This window comes from Tenrec ecaudatus, chromosome X, assembly GCF_050624435.1.
Source record: "Tenrec ecaudatus isolate mTenEca1 chromosome X, mTenEca1.hap1, whole genome shotgun sequence".
In the NCBI taxonomy this organism is placed as follows: domain Eukaryota; kingdom Metazoa; phylum Chordata; class Mammalia; order Afrosoricida; family Tenrecidae; genus Tenrec; species Tenrec ecaudatus.
The window spans coordinates 50463071-50485716 of NC_134548.1; the positions used below are offsets into that span (position 1 = coordinate 50463071).

General features: G+C 36.9%; 2 pseudogenes; one reads left to right on the plus strand and one right to left on the minus strand.

Moving 5' to 3' along the window:
• Positions 1–4420: 4420 nt before the first annotated feature.
• On the minus strand, positions 4421–4810 carry LOC142434847 (protein LLP homolog pseudogene; annotated as a pseudogene).
• Positions 4811–7329: 2519 nt separating this feature from the next.
• On the plus strand, positions 7330–19530 carry LOC142433328 (small ribosomal subunit protein uS2 pseudogene; annotated as a pseudogene).
• Positions 19531–22646: the final 3116 nt, after the last annotated feature.

Sequence of the window (22646 nt, forward strand, 5' to 3'; positions counted from 1 at the left end):
AATTCTGTAAAACTTCTGTTGGGTATATACCCTAGAGAAGTAAGAGATATAACAAGAATAGACTTATGCACGCCTATGTCCATCACAGAACTGTACACAATAGCAAGAAGTTGGAAACAGCCCAAAAGCCCATAAGTAAAAGAATGCTAATAAATTTTGATAGATACATACATACAATGGAATACAATGCATTGATTAAAAAGCAATAATGAAGCCACTGAAAAGCTCATGACATGGATAGAATTGGAGGCTATTATGCTGGATTCTGGGTGTAGTTCCTCAATAACAAAAGGACAAATATTATAAGAGACCACAACTATAAGAATAAAAAGACAAAGATATATCAGGTAGCAGAATTTGGATATTCTCAAAGGAGAGAGGGCAAGCATGGGAAGATGAAGCATCAGACTGGAAGGTTGACAGGTTTGATTTAGGTGAAACGGAGGGTGGAGTTCCATAAGAGGGAAACGAGAAATTGCGGGGAAAATAGATATATGGGGGAGTGTTGACAAGTGATTTGAACTGTTGAAGGCAGAGTTAATGGTCTAAAATAGAAAACCCTATACATACATCTAATTCACAATTTTAAAATCATCCTAAAGATCTACTTTAAAAATGCACACAAAAAAGAATATAATATAAACTGAAGTAATTTGTTGCTTTTAGGGAGGACAATTCTGTGTCTGGACTGAAAGACAAGTTTACTCTATTCTTTTGTACATTTAAAATTTTCAATCGTGTTTATATATCACCTAGCCAAAAATAAAGATAGAATTAACTATACTATATGTATATAATTTTATGTATATAAAGCTGCTAACCATACATCTCCACTCCCACTTCTGTTTTCTATTAAGAACAGACTTAGTGACTTAAAAACTCCTCTTCAAGAAATATCCCCTATTGTTTCTAAGTAGATCCCTATCTCCCCAACCCCCACATGTTCTTTCCCATCACTGCTCTCAGTGATATGTGCTATGAAGGTAATAAACAAGTTGTAATTATATACATAAGTTTATTATTTGATTAATGTTCATTTCTGTTTCTCTAGCTCATGAGAACATGAGCTAGATTGATTACTCAATGTAAATTTAGGCCAGTGTCTAGCCCAATAAATGTTTGTGATATGATTGAAAGTTTACCAAAATGAAATCACCTCATACTAATATTATTCAGTTACGTGGATTTGGGCAGAAGCTCAGAAAGGTTTCCTCTTAATTTGTACAGCTAATAAAGTGACAAAACTAGATTATTGCTCTTAGTCCATGGTACCTTCCTATATATCAGTAGTTCTATATTCTCCAGAATCCTAGAGTCTCTATTTCAAACTCACTCCGTTTGCAAGTATACATAGGTAAATATCCAGGGTATTATTTACAAATGCAGACATTCTTAATAGGAGGGTGAATTTTATACTTGATCTTATCCAAAAGGCTGGATGGTGGGTGTGTTTTAATAGGCCTGTCAACCTCTTTACATTACATGTAGCATTTTACTTGTAGGTTCACTTCTGTGGGGAGAAGATCTGAGGCTTTCATCAGATTCTCCAAGGAATTTCTGACAAGCTTCTATCACTTTTGTTCCTTCGTCCAAAGTTCATGCCTTATGGCTTCAGGGAATGTTTATCTAGGAACACAGTAAAATTGCCAGCGACTGAAATGCTTTTGTGCCAACGTAAAACAGAACCAGAACCTTTCATCCTCGTCAGTGTTAAAAAAAAAATCAAAGCTCAAAGAAATTGAAACATAATGTTTATTCTGAGCAGCTATTCTATATGCATAAAATAAGACCATGCTGGCTCTTAAAAAGCAAGTGGTGCTAAGTAGGTTAATTACAATGGTGGTTATAAAGAGAAGAAGCAGGACTAAACTAGAAGATCAGCCATTGGATACTCTTTTTTAGTTAGTTAGTTTGAAATGAACTTGTTTGTCACTAAAGACTCTACATTCATTTCAATTTTTTCCTTTTCTCTATTTTTTTTAAAACCACTCAGACCAATATTTAGGTTTGAGGGATAAGGAATCTGGAGAGTTTTGGGTTTTTTTTAATTTCTGGTTTTTAAAGAGGCACACTATATATATCTAAACAGACTCTCTCAGGAAATGAAATTAACAGCAATATCCTGTTAAACCCTCCATATATGTGGTTCTCTTTCTCCACTTTCTCTGTCCTCCTCCCTTCCTGCTTAATAACCTATCCCTCTGCCCGCGCTGCTCCTAGCCCTGTCCTTGGTCTCCTCCTAGTCATCAGTCTTGTCTTTTGGTGTATGAACCATGTTTCTCTTTCGTTTTTCCTTATTACAATGGTGTTATTAAATAGTTATCTTTGTAAGATTGACTAAGGTTGCTAAGGATAAAGTTCTCTATTTTTCCATGCCTTTTGGTGTTTATGAGATTTGTCCTTGTTTTTTATTAATGCATACTGTTTCATTGTATGAAAGTACCAGAGTAGTCGATCCATTCCTCTATAACTGGAGTTTTGTGCTGTTTCCATGTTTTTGCTATTATGGAAATGTCTGCAACAAATATCAGTGTGCATGTGTCTGTTTGTGTTGTATTCATGATTTCTTAGGGTGTGTACCCAGTAGAGAGATTGCTGGATTTTAAGGTACTTGTATTTGCATTTGTTTAAGGGAGTAGCATACTGATTTCCATAGCGGTTGTAAAATTCTACAATCCCACCAGCAATGAAAGGGTGTTCCAATTTCTCCACATCCTCTCCAACATGTATTATTTTATGTTTTATCGATGTTTGCTAAAAATGTCTGTGTGAGGTGGTATCTCATTGTTGTTTTAATTTGTATTTCTCTAATTGCTAATGCACTCAAACATTTCTTCGTGATTGTTGGCCACCTGGATGTCGTCTTTGATAAATTATCTGTTCCTGTCCCGTGCCCATTTTTAATGGGGTTATTTGTATTTTTCTTGTTTAAATATTGTAGTTTTCTATAGATTTTGGAGACTGGCCCTTTATCTGATGTATTATTGCTGAATTTTTTTCAAATCTGTGGATTCTGTTAACTCTTTTGATGAAATCGTTCGTATGCATAACTGTTGTGTTTTCAGTAGGTACAAGTTCTAAATTTTGTCTGCTATAGTGTGACTATTTTTCATTATGTTCGATAAATGTGTTTATTCCTTGCCTTAAGGTCCTTTTAAAAAAACACAAATTCATTGGCATGGAGTCGATGTAACTCATGGTGACCCTACAGGAAAGGGTAGAACTGTCTCGATGAGTTTCAAAGACTGTAACTCTTTCCCAGAGTAGAAAGCCTGTCTTGATTCCAAGGAGCTGCTGGTGATTTCTAACAGCTGACCTTGTGGTCAGCAGCCTAACGCATAACCACTTTGCAACCAGGCTCCTTAAATTTGTCCTTATGTTTTTCATTGATCGTCTTTATAACTGTGTAGTTTATACTTAGGTCTTTGATCCATCCTAAGTCCTTTTTTTGGACGTGGTGTGAGGCATGAGACCTGATTCATTCTTTTACAGGTGAAGATCCAGTTTTTCCTGCACCGTTTGTTGAAAAAGGTATCACTTCCCCCTCTTATTATGTTTTAGGATTTTATAGAAAATTAGGTGTCTGTAGGTACTTGATTGTATTTCTGGGCTCTCTATTCCAATCCATAAATTTTCATATCTATCCTACCACTATTAGGCTGTTTGATTTTCATGGCTATCTAATAGGTTTTAAAATCAGCTAATGAAAAGGCTACTACTTTGCTTTTTAGTTTTATAGTGTTTTATTTATCCTTAGTTCTTTTCTTTTCCATATAATGTTGATTATTTTTTCCTTTTGCTTGAAGCATTGTGGTGGGGTTTGGATTGGAATTGCATTGAATTCGTAAGTATATTTGGCAATATTGACAGTTTCAGAATGTTTTATCTTCCTATCCAGAAACATGATAGCCTGTTCCATTTGCGTAAACTTGTTTTGATTTTTTTGTAGGAGTGTTTTTTTGTTTGTTTTTTTAGAGCTAAACGCAAAATAGTTTTTATTCCGCATTGAACAAAATTTAAAGTCCAAACAAGCACTGCCCATAAGATACAAGGTCATCATCTTTTACAATTACTGTTGCTTCACAGCTGTGGCAAAGCCTGATGATCTTAAATTTGCCAGTACGTTTGGCACTTACTGACAATGATGAAGTTGCACAAACAATCGCAGTGAGTTCATACTGGACAGACTGACATCTGAAAACACCCGGATAATACAGCCCCTCTGATGGAAACACCAGTACATACAGCTTTCTTTAGACAAAGAAACTGGGTGCTCCACATGAACTTGAGTTCTACGAGGTTCGAATCGAAGGAAGAGACTCAGGGTAAAATAAATCATCGCCAGCTGGTCAAAGTGAAATCCACTCAGAGGATTTCATCAACCCCCTGCCCCCGCCCCGTTCCAGTGACGTTTCGGAGTCTACCAGGCTAAGCCTTTCGCTGCCCTCCCTGCTTTGGCTTTGTTTTTCCCCTTCTTCTTTTCTCGCTCTGCCTTCAGCTTTTTTCTGTGTCTCGGGTTCATCCACACTGGGTACTGTCCGTGCTGGTCTAGAAGGCTCTTCTTATTCCTCTTAATGTCAGTCTCCATGGTCATGTCACCTTCACCTGTTTCTTCATTGACCTCACACCGGATTTTCTCTTGGCAACGTCTGGACCCCACAACAGTTGCTATCTCTGGAACTTCTTTCATTAAAGCTTCACCGTCTACTTAGAGGATGTTTTTAAGTCTGTTGAGCTCCTTTGGGGCATTCTTTTTTCTCTTTTCAGCACGCATTTTCCTTTTCCACTTACTCCGTAAGCTTTCAGCCATGTTTTACCAGGGCAAGTGTTCCGAGCTCACGTGCAGCAAGCAGCTCACGCAGAGTGGAAGTGACCAGAAGTGTTTTTTTAGTTTTACTTGAATAATTCTTTTGTTTCTCTGATAAGATTTATTCCTAACTATTTTCTCTTTTGTGTAGAAATTATAAATAGTATTGTTCTTTTAATATATATTTTCAGTATCATAATTTTTAAAATACAAGAATCCCACTGATTTCTGCATGTTGATCTTATAGCCTGCTGTGCTACCAAATTTTTCAATTAGCTTAAGATGTTTTCAAAATGGAAACTTTGGGGTCTTCTAGATATAGGATTATGTTACCTACAAATAAAAAGATTTTTATTTCTTTGTGTGCTTATGTGAATGCCTTTAATATATTTTGATGTCTTATAGCTGTAGCTGAAACTTCCAAGATTATAGTAAATAAAAGTGGTGATAAAGAGCAACCCTGTCTAGTTCCTGTTCAAAGAGAATGCTGTACAATGAAGAAGGAGATTTGAAGAAATTATGCATTTGAATTATGGTGTGTGCAAAAAATATTGAAAGGACTGTGGACTGAGTAGAATAAACAAATCTGTTTTGAATGAAGTACAATCAGAAAGCTTTTTAAAAGCGAGGACCAAGGGGGAGGAGGGAAAAAAGAGGAGCTGATACCAAGGGCTCAATAGAAAGTAAATGTTTAGAAAATAATGATGGCAACATATGTACAAATATGCTTGATACAATTGATGGATGGTTATAAGATCTGTAAGAGCCCAAAATAAATTATTTTTAATAATAATAATTAAGAACCATGGATGCCTCAACTTCACTTCATATATTTGGACATGTCCTTGGAGGGAGTAGGTACATCATGCTTGATAACGTCAGCCAAGAAGAGGAAGCCCCTCCATGAGATTGAACCTGTGGCTGTAACAAAGGGTTCAAGCACAACAACTGTGAGGACGCCCGAGATGGGACCTATTTCTTTCCTCTGTGCCTATTTCTTTCCTCTGTGAGTCAACTGGACTGAACAAAAACAAGTCTTTTATCTGACAATGATGAGTACGAGAAGAAAGCCTTCAGAAATGGATGGTGGTAAAGACTGCACAAGTCTTCTGAATATGATTGAACCATTAAATTGTATGACATGTAAAATATGTGCCACTACTTAAAAAAAACAAGTATTCTTTTTTCGTGGAGTGCTGGTAGCATTGTGCATTAAGTGTTGGACTGCTAATCAAAAAGTCAGCAGTTCAAATCCACCAGCCACTCCACCATAGAAAGACCAGGATGTCTGCTTTTGTTAAAATTCACAGTTTAGGAAACCCTAAATAGGTTCATTGAGTCAGAATGAACTTGATGGTAGTGGATTTGATTCTTTGTAGATAATTTTCATTAAATCACAAAGTGATAGTTTTGTTGTTGACTATCCTTTTCTAGCAGCAAAAGACAGCTTTTTAATCCTGTAGAAAAGCTTCTGGTGAAATTTAAAAAGTCACCGTCTTTACATTTGGGGGCAAGGTTTTTGAAAGTTAATATTTGGTTTCATGTGTAAGAAAATAACCTTGAAATTAAAGCAAGATGTCTGATATTAATTTTTCTCTTTGACATCTCCTCCCTTCTGATCATGTGTTGATCCCCAACCATCTAAAATTTTTCAGGGTCAGTAATTAATCTGTGAGATGCTTTTAGTGTAAATTACATCTTTTCTGCTAGTTCATTCATTTCTCTTCATTGTTACCCCAGCAGACAAAGATCATTTCCTTAGATGGTCACTTGCATGTTTTGAAGATTTAAGACAACAAGCAGTTTAGTAGCTTAAAATCAATACAAAAGATCCAAATGAAGAGAATACATATTCCAATGATCTGAAAGGCAGGTCTGGCCCATTAACCTAATTTTTTTCTTCAATCATTTTATTGGGGCTCGTACAACTCTTATCAAAATCTATATATACAAAAAAAATCTATATATACATCCATGTATCAGGCACATTTGTACATTTGTTGCCATCATCATTCTCAAAATATTTGCTTTCTACTTGAGACCTTGGTATCAGCTCCTCATTTTTTAAAAATCATTTCATTAGGGGCTCATACAACTCCTATCACAATCCATATATACATCAATTGTGTAAAGCACATTTGTACATTCATTCCCTCATCATTCTCAAAACATTTGCTCTCCACCCAAACCCCTGGTATCAGGTCCTCATTTTTCCCCTTCCTCCCCTTCGCCCCTCCCTCATGAACCCCTGATAATTTATAAATTATTATTTTGTCATATCTTGCTCTGTCCCACGTCTCCCTTCCTCCACTTTTCTGTTGTATGTCTCCCAGGGAGGAAGTCACATGTAGCTCTTTGAAATAGGCTCCCCCTTTCCAACCCACCCTTCCTATGCCCCCTCAGTATCGCCACTCACACCACTGGTCCTGTGTTTCCAGTTTCCATCTGTACCAGTGTACATCCTCTGGTCTAGTCAGACTTGCAAGGTAGAATTCAGATCATGATAACCTAAATTTTAAACCATGAGATTAAATCACAAGAAGATGCAAGAGGAATATCAACAGCATGCACTAGATCTTGAACGTGAACCTTTTCTAAAATTATGTCTCAAAATACATTCATTTGCTGTCAATCTTGTTAGATGCTATCAAGCCAGTTCCAAGGCATAGGAATTGTATGTACAACAGAACTAAACACTGCCCAGTCCTGTGCCATCTGCGCAATTCCATGGCTTGGATCAGACACGCAATAGTCCTCAAAGACACATCCTTGCTTTTCAACACTAAAGAGGTCCTCCCTCACGAGCCCTTGATTATCCACAGATTATTTTGTCATATCTTGCCCTATCCGGAGTCACCCTTCCCTCACTTCTCTGCCGTCCATCTCCCAGGGAGGAGGTCACATGTGGATCCTTGTAATCAGTTCCCCCTTTCCAACCCACTCACCCTCCACTCTCTGAGCATCGCCCCTCACACCCCTGGTCCTGAAGGTATCATCCACCCTGGATTCCCTGTGCCTCCAGCTCCCATATGCACCAGTGTACAACCTCTACCCTATCCAGTCCTGCAAGGTAGAATTCGGATCATGGTTGTGCGGAATTTTTTTTACATTAAATTGTAATCAATATTGAAGGTTACATCCTTGATCTTCACCAGCAAGTGCTTCAAGTCCTCACTTTCAGCAAGCAAGGTTTTGTCATCTGTGTATTGCAGTTTGTTAATAAGCCTTCCTCCGATTATTCCTCATATAATCCGCTTCTTGGCTGATTTGCTCAACATACATATTGAAAAAAATATGATGAGGTGATGTAATCCTAATACACATCTTTCCTGATTTTAAACCAGGCAGTATTCCCTTGTTCTGTTTATACAACCTCTTTTCGATCCCTGTGTAGTTTCTGCATGAGCACAATTAAGTGTGTCAGAATTCCCATTCTTCTTATGGCTATCCGTAATTTGTTATGGTCCATAAAGTCGAATGCCTTTGCATAGTCAATAAAACACAAAGAAACATCTTTCTGATATTCTTTCCTTTTAGCCAAAAGCCATATGACATCAGGAATGATATCCTTTATTCCACATTCTCTTTTGAATGCAGTCTGAATTTCTGGCAGCTCCTTATGTACTGCTACAACCATTGTTGATGATCTTCAGCAAATTTTCACATGCATGTAATATCAATGATATAGTTCCATAATTTGAGCATTTTAGTGAGTTAACTTTCTTTGACATAAGCGCAATTGACCAGTCAATTGACCAAGTAGCTACCTTCTAAATTTCTTGATATAAACTAGTGAGCTTCATGAGCTTGTTGAAACATTTCCATTCGTATGCAATCAATTTCTGAAGCCTTCTATTTGAATAATGACATTGGTGCAGCCTAGACTTTTCCCTTCAATACCACGGATTCTTGATCGTATGATACCTCTTAGTCAAATGATGACTAATTCCCCTTGATACAGTGAATCTGTGTGTTCTTTCCATCTACTGTGATATCTACTGTGATGTATCCTTCAGTATTTTGCCCATAGAATCTTCTAATATTTCATCTCAAGACTTGAACATTTCTTGAGTCCTTTCAGCTTAAGATATGCTGAGCATGTTCTGTTCTTCCTTTTTGGTTTTCTAACTTCAGGTCTTTGCACATTTCATTATGAATTTTCTTCTTCTTGAGCTGCCATTTGAAATTTTCTGTTCAGCTTTTTTACTTCATCATTTATTCCATTTGACTTATAAAGTTTTAGAGGCTGTTCTGACATCTACTTTGATCTTTCCTCTCTTTTTAATAACCTTTTGCTTTCTTCATGGGTGATGTTCTTAATATCGTCCCACAGCTCATCAGATTCTGACATTAATGTTCAATGCATCGATTTAACCTTGGGATGTTCTAGAAATGTGGAGAGACTCCCGGTCTTATTTGACTTTTCTAAACTTGTTTTAATTTTCTTCAGCTTCCACCTGAACATAAACATGAATAATTGATGGCCTAGTTCACAGTTGGCCCTGGCCTTCTTTTATATGCCAAACTCAAACTCCTCCTTGGAAAACGGGTAAGTAATCAAGTAATCAAATCTAATATATAAGGCACTCTGATGGCACTGTGGCATAAACATTGGGTTGTGATCCACAAGGTTCAAACACACCAATCATTCCACTGGAGATGTGGACTCTGATAAAGACATGTGTCAGAAACCCTATATTGAGTCCCTATAAGTCAGGATCAACTCCATGGCAGTTGTTTGCAAGCTTTTTGTTTGCTTTAATCTAACTTATAATAAAAAATTATCTTTATCTGTGCTGTTTCAAAGTAAGGATATAGCATCATCTAGTTCCTAGGCCCCCAATCTTGTGTGATCATTGAAATTACCTGGAGATCTGGTGAAAATACAGATCCTTGGTGGAAGTCAGTTAGTTAGTTGTTGTTGTTTGGGGTGGGGGGGACTCCATTTCCAATATAAAGAATAACACTCTCCAGGAGGAGACCAGGGATTTGTCTTTTCACCAGATCCCTAAGTGATTCCAATAATCAGCCAAATTTAGAAACCTAAGAGTTACATTATTAAGAGTAAACCACCTTATTTTTTTAATCATTTTATTGGGGGCTCATACAACTCTTATCACAATCCATACATACATCCACTGTGTCAAGCACATTTGTATATTTGTCGCCATCATCATTCTCAAAACATTTTCTTTCCACTTGAGCCCTTGGTATCAGCTCCTCATTTTTTTCCTCCCTCCCCCACGCTCCCTCATCTTTGATCATTTATAAATTATTATTTTGTCATGTCTTACACTGTCCGATGTCTCCCTTCACCCACTTTTCTGTTGTCCATCCCCCCAGAGATGGGGTTATATGTAGATCCTTGTGATGGTTCCCCCTTTCTACCCAACCTTCCCTCCACCCTCCCAGTATCACCACCCTCACCACTGGTCCTGAAGGGATCATCTGTCCTGTATTCCCTGTGTTTCCAGTTCCAATCTGTACCAGTGTACATCCTCTGGTCTAGCTGGATTTGTAAGGTAGAATTGGGATCATAATGGAGGCAGGGGGGAGGAAGCATTAAAGAACTAGAGGAAAATTGTATGTTTCATTGTTGATACACTGCACCCTGACTGGCTCATCGCCTCCCCATGGCCCTTCTGTAAGGGGAAGTAACATATTATTTGACAGTATTTTTTATACATAGTTTGAACTAATTTCAGTAACTAGCAATATCATAGCTGTTATAGAACAGCTCCCTTTGTCAACAGACACTGATATGATAACAGTTTAAGCAATTTTTTTAGGTCTTTTAGTCTTAATCTCTCTCGTATTTCTAATTTCCTTTTGGGTAATACAGTATGTGTAGATAAATTGAAAACAATATACATTTCTTAAGTAGAACAAGTTTAATATGCAGGTAAAAAACTCGCATTCTCCACCACAATAAAAAAGGAACTTAATAGCCAACAAAGGCTTGCCATAAGCTTCTATTGAAACATAAAATTTTTCATGATTCACCCTCCTCTCAATCAAAAGACAATTTCAAAACAAAGTTTTTCTTGATCTAAACTATGGCACTTAATTTTATTTACCTAGGGGCAACAAGAATGGTAATTTATCCCTCCACCTTTTAAATCTGTGAAGCTGGAAGTTTTCATAAAGAATTTCAGATTAAATTTGTGGAAGCCTCTCAAGGTCAGGAATCTAAGCCAAGTGCTTGCCACCAAATTTCATTTATAGTATCCACAAGTTGGGGTAAATTCCTCTTTCTTCAATGTTCCAAAAGATAAGGTTTCTGAATGTGCCAAGAAATAACCTACCTTGCTCACCTGTATGTCTAGGAAGCTTTATAAGTCAGGTATCAAGTTTGATTTCCTGGAAGGCTTTTGTAAGAACTGGCTCCATAAAGTCAATCTTATTTTCTTAAGTGTCTGGTTATACATAATTCTCTGAGCACTATTCTAAAATATAATACTCTGCACAAAGTTTGGTTACATAACTTAGATTTCTAATTATGCCTTGTTAACAAGGTAGAGTAAGTAGAGTGGATTTTTAACCAGGGTGACCGATTCTTATTGAAATCATTCAAATAACTATATTGCCATAAAAGTAAGAACATTTATTGGAAGTTTTCCAAATTTTGAGGGATCTAACGCACTACCATCAAGTTGACGCTGACTCATAGCAACCCAATTGGACAGGGTAGAACTGCCCCTATGAGTTTCCAAGACTGTAATTGTTAATGGGAGTAGTCTTTCTTCTGTTGGTGATTTCAAACTGCTGACTCTTCAGATTATAGCCCAGTGCACAAACACTTTCCATGAGGGTTGGGTCACACAAAACAACACTTCAATAGGTATTTAAACAAAATGACAGTAAGACTTTTTAAAGTTAAATATAAGCCTTCAAAAATTTATGAAAGTTGGCTTGCAATAGGAGCCCACAGTGGTTATGCTTTGTGCTGTTAACCTCAAGGTCTGCAGTTCAACACCAGCAACCACTGTGAGAGAAAGAATTTGCTTCTCCCATAAAGAGTTACAATCTTGGAAACAAAGAAGGACAGTTTTACCCTGGCCTGTAGGGTCGCTATGATTCCGAATGGTGAATTGGGAAAGGCATCATCACTGGCATGGGTATATGATTGTAAATTAGAAAAACTCATAGAATTGATTCTGGGAACTTCTGTCCACCTTGATAGGGAATTATGAATTATGCTACCTGAGTACCCAAATTTCTATCAAGATCACACCCAAGCAACTTCCTAAAGGCAAGATTGCCCTTCCCTGGGCTCCCCAAGAATATTGAAGCAATCCAGTTTCAAGCACACTCTGAGAGCAAAGCCTTTTACAACACTGGTTAATTGTCAGAAAGAACTCAATGGAAACTGAATTTATGTAGAGATCAAAATGGATTTAGACTCCCACTGCAGACCATAGCCTTTCACAAATATGGGATTCAGAATTTAAGCTCTATTACCAGAAGTAGGAAGGAGGAAGAAATGTAACTGGTGAACTTACCTTGGAAAGACCTCCTATTAGAAGAAATGGCTCTCAGATTCATCTGCCTCAGGGGATCTCAAAGGCTCATGTAGTGCCCAAAGCAGTTGACATGGGCAGATGGGTCACGCTCAAGGACTCTGCAAGTCTAGGCCCAGAAATATTATTTTCTAACAAGACTCCAACTGATGCTCATTCCAAATGTCTACAGATCTAAGACGACAATTATAGGGAAAACTGATTTCATCTCTTTCCCAATTGGGGCGAGGAGGGGTAAGTGTAGCAGTTTATGACAGGACACTCAGGTTTCATAACAATGACAATTTAAAAAAAACAATAATAGTTTTTCCATTTTACTGTTTTTAGAATCTCCTAGCCCAGATGTCTTGGAGAAGAAAATAAACATAGATCTTGTGGTACATTTAAAAATCTATTTTCAAAGCCTCTTCCATTATACAGGTTCTCATTCCCAAATTGCTTAAGTTCATTATATTGTGATTATTATACGAGTTAATTTCCCAAAGGCCCATGTTTAGATGCCAAAAATAGGATCTAGTCCTCTTGGCACACTAAGAAAGTAAGGGCTAACCCCCATCTGATCCTGCCTCAAGACTCATGCTTGTGTTCCTACCTTAATACCCTGTTTTCGTATTTCAATTTATCTTCTCAATTAGAAAATACAATTATTTCAAAAGTGATATGTGAATCAGATACCTCTGGTCATTATTTTTTTCTATCACATACTTCCATCCACTGACAGTTTCCTCTGGCAGGTTCAGCTAAGCACTATGGCAGGGGATGGCTCTAAAGGTGCCATCTTCATTTGTCCACGGCAAGTTTAACTTAAGGGTTCAGAATTTTTTGAAATTACTATTACTTCCTTATAAATTCATGAAATGGTTAATAAAGTGATAAAAAGCACTCCTTTAGTCCTTAAATGGCATTTCTGCAGAGGATGAGTTAATGTAGAATTGCTCTTGAACCATCATTCAGTTACTACATTTGACCTAAAACATCTACCAGAGAAAGGTGTGTACATAACAGCATGCATATGTGATGTGATATTGTTTTCTTACGGAAATTTGGAAGGAGGGTCAGTCTTGATTGTACTGATGGCTGATAATCCCCAAGTGATGTATACAGGGGTGCTCACTGGCACAATGCAGCGAAAATTGGCTCCATTTGTTTGCATTATTCTGCAGTGCAGCATAAAATATAACTTCTGATTATTCAGGTATCCCTCAAATGAAAAATAAATGTGCATATTCCAACAAAGTGTACCGTATAGTAAATTTAGATTAAATGAATCTGATTTACCCATTGTCTACTATTATAGAATTAGAAATACATACCACAGGGGATGGGGGGATTGGTCCTTGGATATAATACATTGGTACTTAATAATGCAGCAGGGTCTGTAATGAGACATATTCAAAGGTGAAACAATAACCCTGTGATAAAATATTAACAACAATGCATTTGTACTGAACATAAGTCACATTTTTTAAAGCCACTGCCAAATAGAAATATGAAACAGTGCCAAAATCGAGAAGCCTGATTGTCTGTTTCATATGTGGTTTCCAAGACACAGTCAACTATTAAATTTCCATACTTTAATATCCTCAAATGATAAAATATTTCTAATTTTATATTGCAAATATTTATTGTACATTTGCTTCCCTATTCTGGGATGGGGTAGACTCGTGTTCTTCTGCCCTTGAAAATTCCATGTAAAAACCAAAGCCCTGGAGTCAATTCCAACAGCTAGGACAGAGTAGAATTTCACCATAGGGTTCCTAAGACTATGATGCTTTACCGAAGCAGACTACCTCCTCTTCCTGCTGTGTAACAGCTGGTGAGTTCAAACCACTGATCTTTTGATTAGTAGCCAAATGCGAACTCAGAGAACCATCAGAGCTCCTTCAAAGAATTCCATCTAATGAATGGGGGAAAGGGTGATATGGATGCATTCAGTCACTCAATTATTGACTCATTTGAATGCCTGTCATGTTTTAGGATCTCTGCTACTTGCTGGGGTTAAAAGAATTAAATGCAAATTTTCCACTTCCAAGGAACAACAACATGAAAGCTGACCAGATGGGATTAAGATGCTAATGCAGTCCATAACAAATACAATGAACACATTCTGCAATTCAGAATGGCCCTATAGGACAGAGTAGAACTGCCCCATTGCACTTCTGAAGGTATAAATCTTTACAGGAGCAGAAAGCCTCATCTTTCTCCCATGGAGTGGCTGGTGGATTTCTAACAGCTGACATGTAGTTAGCAGCCCAATAGTACTTCTCATCTAGTCCGCTATGCTGCCAGGGTTTCACAATGAACTCAGACCTCTCAAAAAAGGATGCTGGATTGGAATATGTAATACATGATCTCAAAGTGATGGCCCTACGGCTGAATCCAGATTAAATGTGAATTTTATTTAGTCTTCTTAAGAATTAAAACAATCAATTAGTTAATATTTGTAAAGTTAAAGACTTTTACCCCAAATGATGTCAGATTTCTGACTTTTCATGAAAAATCAAGCAATCTGACAATAAGAGGCAAGCATTACCATAAGGCAATATTTAGTAGAATTTAAGTAGAGGCTATCCCTTCTAAAGAGAGTTTTAAACTTGCTGGTTCATAATCCCGGCAACTACCTCTTGTTACCCCAAGTTGGAAATGAGAATGAGTTATTCTTTATATAAAGTAGACAAATTGACCAATATAAATCACCTGTTTCCAAAAAATGGGAATGATCATATAGCTTTTATTTGACTTTCACTCATTATAATTGACACAGTTTGACATAATGCTAAGTAATCACATCTGCAAAGACCTAATTTCCAAATAAGGTCAAATTCATAGATACTTGGTGTTAGGACTTGGATATATCTGTTTTGAGAACATAATTCAATTCATAACAGTCTGCTCTCTAGTTTCCCCCTAAATTCATGTAATTCCCACATGGAAAACATTAACACACTGCACTATCCCCAGTTAACCATTTCAGCAATATTTCTGAGTTCGGCATTTCATTAAAATATAAGCAACTCAAAGAATCCTCAATTTCATCTTCTTGTTTTTGTTTTGGTATCCAACTGTACATTCCTTTGTACTACTTGGTATCCAGGGATCACTTTTGTTCTGAAGACTCATTTCTTTGATTTTGGAAATAGTACTTCTCATATTCTCTTACTTTGGAATTATTTTAAGGTACTTTTATCCTCTATGTCACTTTCATATTTGTCCTGTATCTTATTGTCTCCTTGTGTACTATTTTAGAGAAGTTCATCACTACTATGCTTCAGCTGACTAATTCTCCTTTTGAAGTTTATCCCTTTTGTTAAGTTTTTTTTAACTAAAGAATAATAGACACTGAGAAGATGGCTGCCAGATAACAAGCACAGGCAGATCTACTCAGCAACTACCAGAGAAGTTCTGCTTAGAGGAATATTCTGCACTTCCTGACAGTGAGAATTTCAATTTAAAGATAAGTAGGCCCAAGTTTCATAGAGTGGGATAGCAACAACTCCTGCTAACAAAGGCCTCTATACCATTGATTAGTGACACAAGCCTATTCTGTGGGCCCCACTCCTGGCCAGCACAACTGATTTTTTCCTAGCCCCTGATTGTTCCTGGACCCTGAGGCAAATCTTTTACCTAGGCCGCCTCTGGAAGATATCTCTGCATGGGCAGCTTGGTGAAGACATAATCAGTACCAAACTTAATTTTTCACCTTTATTTACTCTTCCCTCATTCCTTCCCACTTTGTTCTCCACTGTCCCCACCTCCCCATGCAGCTCATATGCAAACAAAATAACACTACCAAAGAGAAAAATCTTCACCCACGTGGAAGTTTTATTTCTACTTTATTTTTACAAGATGTATTTGTTTATTTTTATTGTCAGTTCATGACATACTTAATGCTTTTAATTTTCTTAATATTCCACATCAGCATTATTTGTACCCACTCCAAAAGGAAATTACCAAACAGAATGCTCATGTTATATAACAATATCATTAATAGGACATGTAAGTAATATTTTGATGATGATCATCTAACAATGGTTGCAGCAATATATTGACAGTGAGCTGCCAGAGGCTCAGGCTGGATTCAGAAGAGGACTTGGAACAAGGGATATCATTGCTGATGTCAGATGATTCTTGGTTGTTGGTGTTTTCAAGGCCTAGATCATGTTCCCCTCTTTCCTGACTCCTTCAAGCAATAATAATCCCCTTTGCCTCAATTTAGACTTCTTGTCATTCATGAACCTTTGACCAGCTCACTCGTCCATTCTGATAATTCCATTCTGTGAAAGTCTAAGTGCTATCTTTGAGCTCATTGTTGCCATTGTATTAATTTGCCTTATCAAGAGTTTTCTTTTTAGCTACCTAAGGTAGCTTTATTTTTTACTTAATATGATTTACTTCAATTTCTGCCTTTTTTCTATTTTCTCCAATTTTTGTACTTGTGTTCTATTAAAATACTGTCATTATATTTTTGAAACTTGCTACCACTTCCCCTTCCAGTGCTTTCTTCTAGTTTGGTCCCACTCTCCTTAGAATACCCATTCCCACCACAACCACAACCACAACCAGCAGGCAAAACCAGGCAATCCTATAGATTCTGACACTCTGGCCCAAACGAAAGCTTTCAGTTTCTTCTTTGAGTGCATTAACAGTCACATTGCCATGTCACACTCAAATCTTTTGCTTCTTTTGTCCCTTGTCTCCCTGCACATCCATCTCTTTCTGTTCTTTCTCTTTTTACTAGTAAAATATATTTCTATGTAACAAATTAATTCTGATTATCCTTCTGAAAATAATTTTTCTCAATATTTGTAAAAATTTGTTGGCCTATCAAGACAAATGATTATTATTACTATCACTACTTTTATTTTATTCTTACTCTTACCACCACCCTCAACTTTCCCCACTTATCAATCTCTATCCACTTTTCTACATTTGACCAACATATATGTTCCAGCTCCTATTAGATCTATCGCATGCCACTAAACAGAATCGACTACTTCTTCATGATACAGCAGCTCACACATCACTAATAGATGTACACAATGCCAAGGAAACAGCAGTCAGCCACAGTAAAGGAAAAACATCAATAAAAACAAATATACACAACCAAAACTCACCCAAACCCAATGGGTACCTGAAGAAGAATCTAAGAAACTACCAGATACAGAATTCAGAAGGTTGATGTTTAGGTTTTTTCAAGATATGTGGGGAGCACTCAAGAGAGCACTGGAAGAGATTTAAAAACTATAATCCTTAAACCAAAACGAATCACAGAAAACAAGCAATGAGGCAATGGAATTAGGCAAGATACTAAAAGATCTAAGGAACAGAGTAGAAGAGAAAAATGCCATCACTGACATCACAGACAACATGACTGCAATTGAGAGGAAATAATCAACAAAAAAATTGAAGGAATCAAAAGAAAGTCTGAGAATGATATGGGACATTATCAAGTGAAATAACCTATATATCATCAGAAGTCCAGATTGAGAAGAAACAAAACAATCTACAGAGAAAATAGTACACGAACTCATAGAAGAAATTTCCCAACATTACAAAGGAAAAGAAAATAACTATTTAAGAAGTTGAAAAAAACCCTAAATATAGCAGATACACAAAGACAGATATAATGACATGTTATAGTCAAACTTTCCAGTTTCAAGGAAAAGAAGAGTATGCTGAGGGCAGCTAGAGAAAAAAAATAACAGTCATTCACAAAGGAAGCTCAGTACGAAGAAGCAAGATTTCTCAGCAGAAACTATACAGGCAAGAAGACAATGAAGTGATATATATAAAATTCTGACAGGAAAAAACTGACAACCAAAAATTCTAGATCCTGCAAAATTATCCCTCAAATATGAAGGACAAATAAAGGCATTTCAAGACATGGAAAAATTAAAGAAATTCACAAACACAAGATGGGCATTAACAAAAATTAATAACTGGATCACAGTGGACAGAGAATCAATAACAGCTGCAGACAAAGCTGAGCATATGAGACAGGACAACACCATCCATATACTAAAATGATTAAAGCAGCACTCAAAATAAACCAGAAATAGAGGAGAAGCAAAGACATCAATAAAATCATACCACAAGAAGGAAAGGAAAAAATAAATAAATGAAAACACAACAAAATAACAACAACCTGTGTATATCAATATTGACAGAGAATGTAAATAAATTAAATGCACCAATCAAAAGACAGGCAGGATCAGACTGGAATGAAAAATAAGACCCATCTGTATACTACCTGCAAAAGACAAATCTGCTTTCTGCTCTACCTAGAGAGGGGTCCATATGATGTTGTCCTGGTTCCCATAGTAACTTAAAGGGGGCATTTTCAGTGTTCAAATTCCTTGATGTCCTGGAGATGAAGGAGCAGGATGTCCTCAAATTCCTTGAATCAGCAATCCATTTAGGTGGCACCAACCTTGACTTCCAGATGGAACATTATATTTATAAAAGGAAAAGTGATGGCCTCTACTTTATAAACCTGAAGAAAACCTTGGAGAAGCTTCTGTTGGCAGCTCACACCATTGTTAACATCCAAAACCCTGCTGACGTCAGTGTCATACCTTCTAGGAATACTTGCCAACAGTCTTTGCTGAAATTTGCTGTTGCTACTGGAGCTACTCCAATTGCTTGGCACTTCACTCCAGGAACCTTCACTAACCAGATTCAGGCAGCCTTCTAGGAAGCAAAGCTTCTGGTGGTTACTGACCACCAGCCTCTTACATTAACTTGCCCCCCATGGTTCTGTGTAACACAGATTCTCCTCTGCATTACGTGGACATTTCCATCCCATGTAACAACAAGGAAGCTCACTCGGTGGACCAGATGTTATAGATGCTGGGCCTGAAAGTTCTGCATTTGTGGGGCACCATCTCCAGGAAATGCCCATGGGAGGTCATGACTGATCTTTACTTCTACAGAGACCCAGATGAGATTGAAAAGGAAGAGCAGGCTGCTGCAGGAAAATATGTGAATAAGGAAGAGTTTCCGGGTGAATGGGAGGCTCCTGCTCCTGAATTTACAGCTGCACAGCCTGAGATTGAAGACGGGTCTGAAGGTGTATAGGTGCCCTAAGTGCCAATTCAGCAGTTCCCCACTGACTAGAGCACTCAGCCTGCAACTGAAGACTGGTCATCACACCCCACTGCTCAGGGTACTAAGTGGATAGGAACAACCACTGAGTGGTCTTAAGCTATTCTTCCACTGACGTCTGAAAAACAGAAATAAGCTTAATGGAAAATAAAGACCAATTTGTAAAGAAAAAATTCAAATCTTAAACTCAAAGACAAAAATAGGCTAAAAATCAAAGGATGGTGAGAAATCTAATAAGTCAATGGCAATCAAAAAAGGCAGGAGCAGCAATATTAATATTTGATAAAATAGACTTCAAAGTGAATAACTTAATGAGAGACAGGAATGGACACTACATAATGATTAAGGAACAGTACACCAAGAACATATAACCTTGATAGGCATATATGCACCCAATGAAAGACCTTCAAAATACATCAATCAAATGCTCACCAAGTTGAAAGAGAAATAAACAGCTTGACAATAATTATAGGAGACCTCTAAACACCACTTTCAAGGAAAGGCAGATCATCAGGGAAGAAACTCAATAATGAAACAAAAGAGATAAACAACACACACAATCAACCAGCTGGACCTCCTAGATATATACAGAGCACTCCACTCAACAACAGTACAACATACATTCTTCACCAGTGCACACTATACCTACTCTAGTATACATCACAAAACCATATAGATGCTGCAATCTATCTTCTCAAATCACAATGCTATAAAACTATAAAAACAAAAGAAAGAACAGAAACATACAGACAAATGTATGCAAGTTTAACATTATGTTACTTAAACAAAACTAGGTAATGGATCAAATAAGGGATGGAATTTAGAACTTCCTTGAAAAGAATGACAGCAATAACATTTCATACCAGGACATTTGTGACATAGCAAGAGCAGTTATCAGAGGGAAATTTATAGCAATCAATGCACCTATGAAAAAGAACAAAAATCCAAAAGCAGTACCTTAACAAAATGCCTCCAACAACTAGAAGAAGGGCAACAACACAAACCCTCCAACAACAGAAGAAAATAAACTATAAAGATTAGAGCAGAAGTAAACAACTGGAAAACAGAAAAACAATGTCAAAAATTCACAAGACAAAAAGTTGGGTTTTTTTTTAAGAATTTACAAAATTGACAAACCACTGGCAAACTTACAAAAGAATAGAGAGAGGAGATGGAAATATCTAGAATCAGATATAAAAAGGATAGTAAAACAACATATCCAAATGAAATAGAAAGAATAACACAGTACTACGAAAGACAATACTCCAAGTTTGAGAATCTAGAAGAAATGGACAAATACCTAGAAATATCCATAATCTACCCAAACTAACGCAGTTGAATATAGAAAACCTGAACAGACCCATTACAAAAGAAGAAATACAGAATGTCATCAAGAAACTTCTAACCAACAAAATTGCAGGGCCAGATGGTTTCACAGGAGAATTCTACCAAGTATTCAAGAAAGAGCTTTCACCAATTCCCCACAAAGCATTCCAGAATATAGAAAGGACACCAAACTCCCAAACTAATTCTATTAATCTAGTATAGTACTAATTTTTAAACCAGGCAAAGGTCCCACAAAGACAGAAAACTACAGACCAATATTCCTTTTTGTCAGTTGTGTATGTATTTTTAATTTTTTAAAAATTGGGAGCTCTTGCAGCTCTTATAGCATCTGTACATCAATTGTATCAAGCATATTTGTACATATGTTGCCACCATCATTTCCAAAACATTCTCTTTCTACTTGAGCCCTTGGTATAAACTCCTCTTTTTATCCCCTCCATGCCCCCCACTCATGAATCCTTGATCAATTATATATTGTTATTATTATTTTATATCATACACTGTCCATTGTCTCCCTTCCCCCACATTTCTGTTATTCATCCCCTTGAGAGGGTGGGGCCTACATATCCAACCTTGTGATGGGTTTCCCATGCCCCTCCCCAAGCATCCCCTTACCCTCATGATATTGCTTCAAAGGTGCAAAATTTATCAACAAAATTCTCACCAATAGAATCCAACAGCATATCTAAAAGATAATTCATCATGGCCAAGTGAGATTCATAACAGGGATGCAAGGATGGTTCAGTATCTGAAAAACAAGCAATGTAATCCACCACATAAACAAGATAAAAAATAAGAACCACATGATCATATCAATAGATGCAGAGAAATCATTTGACAATATCAACACCCATTTCTAATAAAAACACAATAAGATAGGGGAGCTCCTCAATAAATAAAGGCCATATATGAAAAACCAAGGGCTAATATTAAACACAATGGGGGAAAACTGGAAAATATTCCCCTGAAAATGGAAGCTAGACATGGATTCCCCTTATCACCATTCTTAATCAAGATTGTGCGGGAAGTCCTAGCCAGAATCATTAGAAAACAAAAAGAAGTCAAGAGAATACAATTGAGAAAAGAACTGAAACTCACTGTTTGCAGATGATTTGATTATCTACAGAGAGAACCCCCAAGGACTTCAGAAAAAGTTTCTTGAAAACAATTGGGGGATTTGATGAAGTAGCTGCATATAAGTTTAAAAGGCAAAAAGCAATCAGATACCTATATACCAGCAATAAGAACTCTGAAAAAGATAACAAATAAGCAATGTCATTTACACTAACCAAAGAAACAAAAGACCAGCACAAAGAAAACTACAGACATTATTACAAGAAACCAAGAGACCTACACAGAGAGAAGAATACCCAATGTCCATGGGTACGCTCTAATATTGTGAAAATGTCAATAACATCTAATACAATCTATAAATGCAACACAATTCTGTTCCAAATCTCAACCACATTCTTTAAAGAAATGGATAAACTAATTACCAACTTCATATGGAGAGGGAAGGAGCCCAGAATAAGCAAAGAAGTTCTCAAAAAAAAAAAAAAGAACAAAATAGGAGGCCTTGCACTATTCAACTTGAAAACCTATTACACAGACACAGTAGTCAAAACAGCCTGGTTCTGGTACAACAATAGATACATTGAACAATGCAAAAGATAGAAAACAAAGAAATAAAAGCACCCAACTAGAGACAATAGATTTTTAACAAAGGATCAAAAAGTCTTAAATGGGAAAAGGACACCATTTTCAACAAAGAGTGCTGGAAAAATCAAATCTTCGTCTGCAGAAGCATGAAGAGGGACGCATATGCACAAAAATGAACTCAAGATAGATTAGAGGCCTAAATGCAAACC